The sequence below is a fragment of the Poeciliopsis prolifica genome, unplaced genomic scaffold, assembly GCF_027474105.1.
Source record: "Poeciliopsis prolifica strain line A6 unplaced genomic scaffold, Auburn_PproV2 SCAFFOLD050, whole genome shotgun sequence".
In the NCBI taxonomy this organism is placed as follows: domain Eukaryota; kingdom Metazoa; phylum Chordata; class Actinopteri; order Cyprinodontiformes; family Poeciliidae; genus Poeciliopsis; species Poeciliopsis prolifica.
Window position 1 is genome coordinate 4,218,787 of NW_026562425.1, and position 11,782 is coordinate 4,230,568.

The 11,782-nt window shown below is 35.7% G+C and overlaps 1 pseudogene; it reads left to right on the plus strand.

Annotated features, from left to right (window-relative positions):
- Positions 1–3,287: 3,287 nt before the first annotated feature.
- On the plus strand, positions 3,288–11,652 carry LOC129377953 (macrophage mannose receptor 1-like; annotated as a pseudogene).
- The last annotated feature ends 130 nt before the right edge of the window (positions 11,653–11,782 follow it).

Genomic DNA, 11,782 nt, shown 5'->3' on the forward strand with positions numbered 1-11,782 from the left:
TATTTCAATCTTGCACATGCATGGCTTTAAATTTTGCAGTGATACTACAATTATATATATATTAATGATTCGGTTTAATTCTGCTGCCACACAAACTTGACCAATTAAATTTACTGAGTCAATTAAATTCTTTTGTTACAAAAGTATTCTGTAGTAAAATATACTACAGAATACTGTAGTACTACAGAATATAATACTACTGAATACTTTATGTATGACCAAAGTCATGCATAAAATAATGGCAGTAATTGCTGCAAAGCTGAATAAAGATCTACCAAACCATAAAGTGGGATTAGCTTCATACAAACAGTTCTTCCACTTTGACTAGATCTTTGGTTGATACATAATGCCAGTGGAGTCTATTTATTGCTGTGTACACTTGACTATAAACTTCATTATTATAGTAGCTGATTTTTGTTACACTGTATCTTGATGTATGGACTCAAAACTTTAAAAATATATATTATTTAGTCCGTTGACTAAATAATATATGCACTCTGTAAATTCCAGTGAAGCCGTTCTAAATTACACACCTTACAAAATATAGACCACAGCTGAACTTAAGAAAAGAGATTCGTTCTTTCACACTTTTTTTTTTCTGAACAGTTATGATGACAGATACAGATCCAAAACAGGGTAAGTTAAACCTCTTAATGATTTGTGCAGTTTTTGATTACTTGCATGTTTCTGCCAATATTACTGTCAAATTTCACTGAGTAAAACTTATCCCTGTCTGCTTGTTGCATGTGCAGAGCCTCAAGGAGGAGACGATCCACGCAGTCGTGCCCACACAAGTTTGGTGGTCGTGATGCTTATCGCCATCATCTCGACAATGACCATTGTCGCTTTCTTGATCTACAAGAGATCTCCTCGTCCCTTCCCCACCTTTGACAATCCATTGTACTTCAATGGCGAAAAATCTCAGCCTGATGTGATCGACACCAATACATTGATCGAGAATGCTGAAGTATCCGATATCTCCCCAGAAAATCCAGAGCCCATTTTAATTCTGTGATTTAGGAGTTTCCAGAAGTTGAAGTTGTGCAAACTAGTCTGAGATAAATTTTTCTGTAAACACAGCTATGCTTCAGTATTTTGTTTTTATTGCAAACAATAAATATTCAGTAATTTAACAATAACTGTATTTGTTCTTTCTCTACCTATGACAGAATGTATATATAATTGCTACATGTTAAGCTCTTTTTCTACATGCTGTTTATTGCTTTTACTGTTTGAATGTAAAATGGAGGACACACCCTGTCAATGTTCAAAAAAGACATTAAACTGTTCATGATGATATATGTTTTTTTTAAATTACATTTCCATATTTGTTTAGGGTTAAACAATGTCAGCACTGTAATTATTGATTTCTTTAAATGAATTCTGCATAATGATAAAGAAAGGAGGGAGAATGTTTCTTCCCACTGAAATCATGTTAGAGGAAGTCACAAAAACTTGGCATGTTTATATATGGCAGCTCTTTATTTAGTATGACACATTTTCATCAGAAAAGAAGACATTTTCTGTTAAATTCTGTCAAAGGAAATACCATTTAGACTGAATTTAGTGGCACTGCTTGTATGTTAAAAATGTAAAATGCATATCTTTAAAATACGTTAAGTGTATTTGTAATAAATGGATCCATAATATATGTTTCATGGACTGTACTCCAAGGTAGCACAATAGTGCTTAGTGCCAATATAAAGCAATAACTGTCTGTATAAGAACTACTACAGGCGAATGATACAAAACATTGGAAAAGTTTTAACTTTTGGTTAAAAGATAACACTGAATATTTGCTCCCCTGGATGTTTACAGTGAGTTTATTCCTCCGTTGAAAATAAATGTTCTTGAAAGTGTAAGGCAGTTTTACCTTTCTATTTAATTTTCCAAAATGTATGTTCAATGGCAGACAGTCGTCTCACTGTACAAATAATCAGAATAGACCAATCACATGGAAGCAATTCAAGGCATTAACAGAAAAGATTTGCTGAAGTTAAGTTCGAATATCAGAATGGGGAAGTAGTAGACAGTAAGATAAGTAGGAAATAAAGTGGCCTGTAATTTATAATGTTAGTTTGTGGATTAGGTTTAAAAGCGATGTCTGAACTGTTTGGTCTTGTCTCAACACAAACACAAGCGCTAACAAAGTATAATCTGAACAACAGACTTCAACTTAAGCCAGAATTACTTACATCCATGGCAAATTTAGGTTTTCTTGTATGGAGGGCTGAAAATGACATTCAAAATTTAAAAGAAATAGCAGAGTAAATCAAACAATAAATTTAACTTGTACCCTATAATTGAAAAATAGAAAGCTTTGCCTCTTGTTTTATAATTCAATTCACTTTCACAGCAACTTAAACTGAACTTAATGAAATGTTTTCCAGAGAAGTAAGAAAATAAAATCACAGTCAGCGTTATGAAGACTTCCCTTTTTGCAACTATTTCCCAATAGTTTCCAGACGATTTCTCAAGCTGACTTCTACTATCCATCCACCCATCCATCCATTTTCCGGTTACCCTTCTCCCTAACGGGGTCGTGAGGTGCTGGTGCCTATCTCCAGCTGTGTTCCAGACGAGAGGCGGGGTACACCCTGGACAGGTCGCCAGTCTATCGCAGGGTGTCTTCTACTACATTGGTCTAAATCTTTGTAAACCACAAAATAGATAACATCCATAACTGTCTACGGTTCATTTTGTATGATCCATAATGTATTAGAGACAGTTCTAAATCTAAAACATATAGCTTTCAAAGACTTGAAAATCCTTTAACTTAAAGTCAGTGCAGTTGTTTAAATGCTTGCTCTTTGAATTTTTAGTGACTTTCTATTAAGTTGTTATGCAAGTCAATGAGAAGCACCTGATGTTGATGACAAACGACAGTTGAACGTTTGGTTTTCTGATTAGCAATAGTCTTTCCCAAAAATGTCTTTTGCAACCACAGGAACGCACATTTACATTTACATTTTCCATTTACGCACATATTTTCTTGTCTATTGGGATGCAAAGAAAAGGTCATAGGCAGAACATGGTGCAGAGGGTATCTTTCTTCAAATGAATTGCTCATTCAAATTTCAGGAACTATGTGGTAATTACTTGTTTGTCAGAAGTAAACAAACCAGACATGATGCTGACTAAATAGAAAGAATAAAAAAAAAAGATGTGATGACGTGGCTTGTCGTGATGCGTCTCCGGATAAAAGCCCCCATCTCTACATCTTGACCAACACTTCTAGATTTTGTGTGGACATTACATGGATTAAGCATTCTCCTGGTGAAGAAAGTCTAAGAGGAATCATGAGGAGCACATGTGTTGTCACTGTGCTCCTACTGAAAATGCTACAGTGCCTGGCATTAGATGGTGCAGTATTCCAACTCTTGATTTCAATCTGTTTCAGATTTTTTTAAATAGCAGTAGTTGCATATGGAAATCTGTGTCTAATTATTGCTTGCATGTCTGTATAATATAGACAAAACATTTTCTAATAGCTAGCTACTGAAATATTGATAAGAACTTTTCATTTTTTAACAATTTCTCTTTTCAGATTCACCATTTCAACTTACCAACGCAGCTGGGTTTTGCTTGGTTAAAACGGACTCCATTTGCCAAGAACTACGCTGGACAACTGCTGACCGATTGCTGGTGCCTGGCAAAAATAAATGTCTGGGAGCCAGGGAATAACTGTGATGAGTGAAGTAAGCCTCTACGATTGTGATGAAACCAGTGAGCTCCAAAAATGGAACTGTACGAATGGAACCATGCTCACCCTCCAAGCAAACACCGAACACAAGCTATTTATTGAGCTCCAAGCAGATAACAAAGCTGTACTGGTGACAACAGCAGGACCCAACAGCAAACTCACGATATCAGGGACATCCAGTGGAGCTTGCACAAGAACTTACAGAGGTATAAACCTGCATTTTTCACAAGATCCAAGTAACTAATTTTAATCTGTATCAATCAGAGTGCTTAATTGCAACTATTTTTTTGTGTTGTTTTTATTCATTTTTCAGAACTTTACACGATAAGAGGCAATGCAGCAGGAAGGCCCTGCATGTTCCCTTTCTTTTACGAAAACCAGTGGTACTCAAGTTGCACTTCGACTGACGCCCAAAATAACTGGTGCTCTGTTGAAACCAAATACGATCGTCAGATATGGGGCTTTTGCCCATCAAGCGGTGAGTACTGAGTACTTAGTGATATAGTACAGTTAGTGCTTTAAATGCTTATTGTTTTGCCATTTTAAATTAAAAAAGCACTTTATCATTAGTGAATGTTGAGCTGTTTGAAAAAAACATGAGAAAAGTAAAATAACATAAATATGCCACCTCATTAAATTGGTAAATCGTCAAAAAGATGCCTCCCAAAGTATGGATTGAGGCTCTACTTGAGCCACCATACACAGATGTATATTTGTATAAATACTGATATTTCTAACGGCACTTGCTGGGTTTGAGTTTACAAACTTGAATTATTTCTCTCTGTAGCTAATCTATACAATGTAAATGTTACATTTCTTTGTAGAATTACTGAAGAAAAAACATTTATATGCTATTTAACCCTTAAGTGGTCACCCTGAGAATGTGTCCAAGTTATCTGATGTCCTCATGACAGAAAAAGTTGTTTTTTATTTTATTTAGTTAGATGAACTTGTATATTATGTTTTGCAGATAAGGACAGCTGGATCAAACATCCAGTAAGTGGAGCATTTTATCAACTGAACACCAATTCTGCTTTGACGTGGGCAGAGGCTGAAGCAAGCTGCAAGCAGCAGAGCGCCTCCTTGCTCACCATCAATGACCCCCACGAGCAGGCTTACATCACAGGTTCAACGACTTATAAGAACTCAGACTGGCAAGAAAATACATGAGCTCTTCATGGTCTTTCTTTTTAAATGTTCTTTTATTTCACCCATATAGTGTTGCTTGAGCCAGAAGGAACCCGCCAAGGATATAAACTTTGGACCGGGCTGACTCTGGATTCAGAACATGGCTGGAAGTGGTCTAATGGGGACCCTTTTCGTTACCTTAATTGGGATTCAGGTAGGATTTTTCAGTCTCATATTTTGATAAAAATCACAAGGTCCACAAATAGCTTTCCTTTAACTCTTCACAAACTTGTGTTGCTTTTGAGTTAATGTTCTTGTCATTTATATGCAACAACAAAGTCTCTGGACACAGCGTTGTATTTACACAATCATTTTCTCTCAAGATGAAAAACTAAATTACAAAATTAAATCCTGATGTGAAAAAATAGTTATGATAAGTTACAACATACCTAACATTTTCCATTATGTCGTTTTAGGACAACCAATCACCCATCCAGCATATACCTGTGGAATGATGGATGGAACCGTAGGGTACGCATGGCAAAATTCAATATGCAGCAAGGAATTTGGCTACATCTGCTACAGTAAAGGAGTTCTAGCTTCTCCAACGGCAGGTAAAATAATTTTTACTTGGAGAAATAAAATATGCTTATGATGTTGTGAACTTATATTTATTGCACCTTGTGGTTTACATTCTCCTTTTTGTGTTTCCTGCAATCAGTTCTTAACATGGGATATTGTTCAGCACCATGGGTTCCATACAATGGTCACTGTTTCCGACTTTATCGAAATGCCCAAAGCTGGTCTGGTGCTCAGCAGGCTTGTCGTAAAGACGGAGGCGATCTTGCAAGCATTCGCAATATGGAGGACCATAGTTTTATCACGTCAGAGCTTGGATATGGTACCCTTATTTTCATATCAATCTGTCTTCTGGAGGCTTCTTAGATTGGGGTTTTCTTACACTTGACAAACCATCCAATTGCTAAAATTCAAGCTAACTATTTTGTCTTTTCTTTTAATCACAATAAGGAATCTGCAAACTAAGCACATAAATTAAAGTTTATGAAGTCCTATAAACTAATGATAGATATTTAGATGTATAATAGCAATTCCTTTATTTATTTCTGCTGTCTGCAGCCTCCACTGATGAGCTTTGGATTGGACTCAATGACATTAAAACAGAAGGACTGTTTGACTGGTCTGACCACACCACAGTTACCTTCACTAGCTGGGAGGTTGGAAAACCACAAACTGCAACAAACCAAAACGATTGTGTTCTTGTCAGAGGAGAGGTGAGAAACATTATGTTCTCTTTTAAATGTGACACATTTGAATCTGGTCTGGTATGGTGAAGCTGGGCCACAAAGCAAAGAACTCAATTTACCAATGCATTTATAGTCACTCAACTTATTGAGATAGGATCCATGATGGTAGATGAGCTTCTGACATAGAACACCAACTGTTTCTCTACATAGAAAAAAGTTAGTGGAGGTAGTTCATGGATTAGATCTGGTTCTAACCCATTTGGAGATTTTTCTAGTAAATCCCATTGACAGGAGAGCCAGAACTGATTGGAGGTATTACAGTCATTTTGAATAAATTAGAATATGCAATCCAATGAGTCTTGTTTGTCAGATTAAAAGTACCTTTTGACAATAACAACCTATAAGCAGGTATTAAACATACTTTTCATTAACCCAACATTTGTGTTTCCAAAAATAGTTTCATTGCTCTGATGTAATACTTTCATTAACTGTAAGTGGAAAATCATCATAATTTCTAGAAATATACACATTCAAACATCCATCTGCATGTAATTAATCTATTCATTTGTTTCACTTATTAAGTTCCTAAAATAAACAAACTTTTCTACATTATTTTGAATGGGTCTGCATAGATCAAATCTGTGTATTTTGACAATATATTCAATCAATCAAATCAATCAAATTTTATTTGTACAGCAAATTTCAGCTACAAGGCATTTCAAAGTGCTTTACATTATAAACACAAAATACAAAGTCGTGCAACATAGAATATTGTAAAACAAACTGTATTTTCTTTCTGTAGAACGGAAACTGGGCTGATCGTGACTGTAAGGAGACCCATGGCTTCATTTGTATGAAAACCAGTGCTTCTGAACCCAGTGGGGATGAAATACGGCAGGATGCAGGTTGCAAAACTGTGAGTGATTTTTTTCCAAGTCTGGAAAAACATTTTTTTAAATATTTTATATGGCATAAAAGCAAAAGAGGGAAGATTTCAACAAAGTAAATAAAAAAACAAAACAGTTTTCATAAGTGATAGAATTAGAAATGCACAATTGTCAGATTAATATTTTGCTGCCTGTTATATTGTATTGCATCTTGACACAGAAAGAGGTTAAAATGCTCTTTTTTTTTTTCTTGAAAAGGGTTGGAAAAGATACGGCTCCTACTGTTACTTCATTGGAACGGAAAGAAAGACATTTGGAGACGCGAAAGAGGAATGCAAGAGATCAAATTCTTACTTGGCAGATGTTTCAAACAGGTATACATAGCCTACATATTTTTACAGGAATGTTAAAAAAAGAGAGCAAGAGAGAGAGAGAGGAAAAGAAAGAGAGAGTGAGGGAGGCAGATTTCTAACACCAAAGGGATTTTGTGATACAAACAAGCCATATCTGTTTAAAAGAAACATTGTTCAAAATCATAAAATACAATGAATTTTCTTGTAAGGATAAACAAATTAAGTGACATAAGAAGAAACAACTGGTCCTCTGAGATAAAAAAAATGACAATTAAAAAGCTTTAAATGTATAAAAAAAAACATGTGAAATATTACACCATGTTGTTCTGTATAATCTTAGACCTAGTAGGACGACATAGCAGCAACATCTCATTCATAAAATCTAGCTGTTTAACTAATGTGAAACATACTGTAGCTCTATCTTGTTATTTAAGAAATACCTTTACATTATTGCATCTAAATAGCTCAGTATTTAGGACTAACAGACCTAACTTAATCTTTATCTTTAGCTAAATTAACCTATTTGTAGCTCAAAATCAAATATGTAAGTTAAATAACAAAAATTATTGTGGTAAATGTTTTATTATTTTATTGTCCATGTTTCCAGGGTGGATAATGCCTTCCTAGTCAGCTTGGTGGGCCTCAGATCCGAGAAACATTTCTGGTTAGGGCTTTCAAACCAGAAGAACCAAGATGTTTTTGAGTGGACCAGCACTGTTCCTGTGAGATATACTCACTGGAACAGGGAAATGCCAGGTACAAAACATCTATGTTCGTATAATGTGTTTGAAAGTAACTTTTAAAATGACAGTTTTTAATTTCTTGCCAACAAGGGCGCAACCAGGGTTGTGTCGCAATGACCACTGGTAGCACTGCGGGCCTCTGGGACGTTTTGCCGTGTACAAACAGAGAAAAGTACATCTGCAAATATCAAGCAGAAGGGACAGCTTTGACACCTGCACCAACGACTGCTCCCTCTGACCTTTGTGCAGATGGATGGACCAAAATCTCATCAAGATATTTCTGCTTCAAGGTGAAATTTGATATTTTTAATGTATGCACTGCTAAACTGCAGTGATTTGTCAACATAAGTGACGTCAGTTAGAAAAAATGGCTGATTGCAATTGTGATTGTTCTAGGTTTTCAAATAATTGAAACACTAATAATAAAATCCTCAATGGCTGCTTTATTATAATTTGAAACCATGAATTTGCCTTTCTGAGATGAGAGTGTGATTCTTCTCTTTTAACTTGTTTGAGGCAACCTGCACATTTTGTCATATTTTTGATGATGACAGTTAACTGATAAACAAAAGACATCAGAGGATGAACTGCAGTCTGATTGGAGACATCGCATTCACTTGAATTTTGCTCAGTAATAAAATGAGGGATGAATGAACACAGATAACAGGAGGTGAACGTCTTGTGTTTTTAGGTATTTCCAAGGAGTTTAGAGACTAAGTCATGGTTTGAGGCCAGGGACTACTGCAGAGCAATCGGAGGAGACCTACTAAGCTTCCACAGCGCTGCTGAGTTGAATTTGAATAAGCAATCATCTAGGTACAGCATGACTTTATTTATCTACTGCCATAAACAGCAATTTTTCAATGAGTTGCACCACAATGCTTTTTTATGTCATTTTTTTTTTCTTTTTTTTTTGTTTGCAAATGATCAATATCTCTTTGGTATTTTCTCAGTAATTGCTAATAAGGCTGAAATCACATTATGGATGAGAAATACCATGTAGCATGCTTACATTATAAGCATGCTACATGCATGCTTATAAAGGCACATATACTGTAAAGGTATATGAGTCTTTACAGTGAAGCATATTTTTAGGGGTTGTCTATAGCACATGTGTCAAACTCAAGGCCCGGGGGCCAAATCCGGCACGCCGTAGCTTTTTATGTGGCCCTCCACAGACTAAACACTAAGTGTGATTGAATATTATATTATCAATCATATCAATGCAGTTTTTATCTGTTTACTGCCAATTTATATCAATCAATCCCTCCAGTTTCTTGAGAATTTAGTTGATATATGGTTATAGTCCATGATTTATACAGCCAGTAAATAAACAGTCTCATTTATTATTGGTTCCTGAAGGGACTGAAAAAATGTTCAAAAATGTTATGTAATTTTAAGATTTCATTGACATATTAACAGTTTGTGAACAGGTTTTATCAACACATTCTGGCACAGGGTTAGGCAACTCCAGGCCTCAAGAGCCGGTCTCCTGCAACTTTTAGATGTCTCCCTGGTCCAACACAGCTGATTCAAATAGTTGAATCACCTCCTAAACGCAGTCAAGTTCTGCAGAGTTCTGCTAATGACCCCATTATTTGACTCAGGTGTGTTGAAGTACAAACATACATTTATTAAGCGAAGAAAATATATTTAGAGATTAAGCAAGTGCAAAATTTTGAATTTAAGTTAGCAGAAATTCAGAGGCTGGTTGGAGGGACAAAGCCAGCGAAACTAGAGACTCTGAGCCTTTTATAGGAGTGCAGGGAACACGCACACATACTGTATTTGTGATCAGTGGTCTTACAAACCCTGGTCTTTATCCATACTCATCCATATATGGCAGCCTGAGGAATGTGTAGGTCATCCAAAGTACTCTTGTATTTGCTACTGAAACTTAAATATATAATCTGTTTCCGGATCCTACTTCTACAGCAAATATTCAATACTCTGGATTGGACTTAGTGCCAGTGACCAGGGCACTGGTTTGAGTGGAGTGACGGATCCCCAGTGAGTAAACAGATGCTTTTCTTTACAGGACTTCTCAATCTGTGACAAAACTATTTATGATCTTTATGATCCTTATCATAATGGTTTCCTTAACAGGTAAACTTTCAACACTGGAAAGATGGAGAACCAAACAACAAAAACAATGTTGAATCTTGCGTTGAATTCTTTTCAAGCGATTGGGTCTATCAGGGTCTTGGAATGATAAACAGTGTGAAGCGCCTAATGGCTGGGTTTGTCAGATTCGTACAGGTAAAAGGTGGCTATGGCATACAGTTATATAAAGTTATGCCTAGATACATTGAATGTTACCAAAGTTTGTGTTATAGTTCCCAATTATACCATATATTTTATTTCTGGTGTGCTTTCTATCTATATGTAGGATTGACTCCGAAGTCACCCCCACCTCCTCCAACTCCAGGTAAGTGCATTATAATAACTTGAATACAATAACTCAATTTTTAAATCTGAAACGCAATAGTCAACAAACTTTCTGGCAGTGATGCTAATAATGGTTGGCACACCCTCAGACTGTGCGCATATTTTTACTCTGACAAATTGAATATTACTTTTTGAAATTCACAAATCGCAACTGTGTCGTTAAACTGTAATCAGGCTGGGTTTGTCTGGTTCACTTCGGGTTCGGGTTGAATTTTCTCCTTGCAAAAACAGTTTAAATCCTGAGAAACGCCTTTCTTTACATGTTTACATGTCTGCCAGAGTTTCACCTAGAAAAACTGCAAAGACCTGTGGTGGGAGCGTCATGATGATCCACCAACAGGCCACCATGTTTTTGTAGTAAAAAATGTCAAGTTTAAAGGAAATGTAGAAATATTACTCGGAAATTATAGGTTACTTGTTGACAATATTTATAGAGTCTTAAAAACAACAAACAAAAATTCAATTAAAATAAATAATATAATATTTTTGCACTTCTGTTAAATTCCAAGTAATTAACCAACAGATTTTCAAACTCCAGGTAATGCTGGTCATATTTAGAGCTGACTCCAGGCATAAATGAACTAAGCAGCTGCTGAGGTATAAATGCTAACATTTTATCATAGATGTAGAATTTTAACATTTGTTTATTGAGAATGAAAATGTTAGATTTGATTTTATGATTCCTGCATAGATAAAAAAAAGTTTTTTTTATTTTATTTAACATTGAAATTTAAGATTTAAATGTGGTGTAAAAGTTTAATGAAGAATCTTTGTAGTTAGATTGTTGTGCTACCATAGCTATCATCTGATGTGATAAGTTTAATGTTTTCAACAAATTACAATCATCAGTGATTTTTTAAAGCTCTGCCAGTTAATCCAGGGCTACAATCTGCCTGTATTGTATCAGACTTTACTTTTATAGAGTATCTAATGTGCATTATTTGCTATGGCAAATGCACAGATTACAACCGTACCGCTGATGGGTGGCTGGAATGGGGGGGAAATCAATACTTCATTGAAACCCGGAAAAGGGCCAATGACGATGCTCGGAAATCCTGCAGAGAGAAACATGCTGACCTTGTGACCATCAACAGCGAAGCAGAGCGTACTTTCCTGTGGAAACAGGTATGTTTATTCATTCTTTGGTATGGCACATTTGCAATAGCTCATTAAGATATAACTACAAAATACAATAAATCTCAAATTTAGCTTGTCAAAAAGAAATCGATATTCACCAGATTTCAGTGGAATTTTA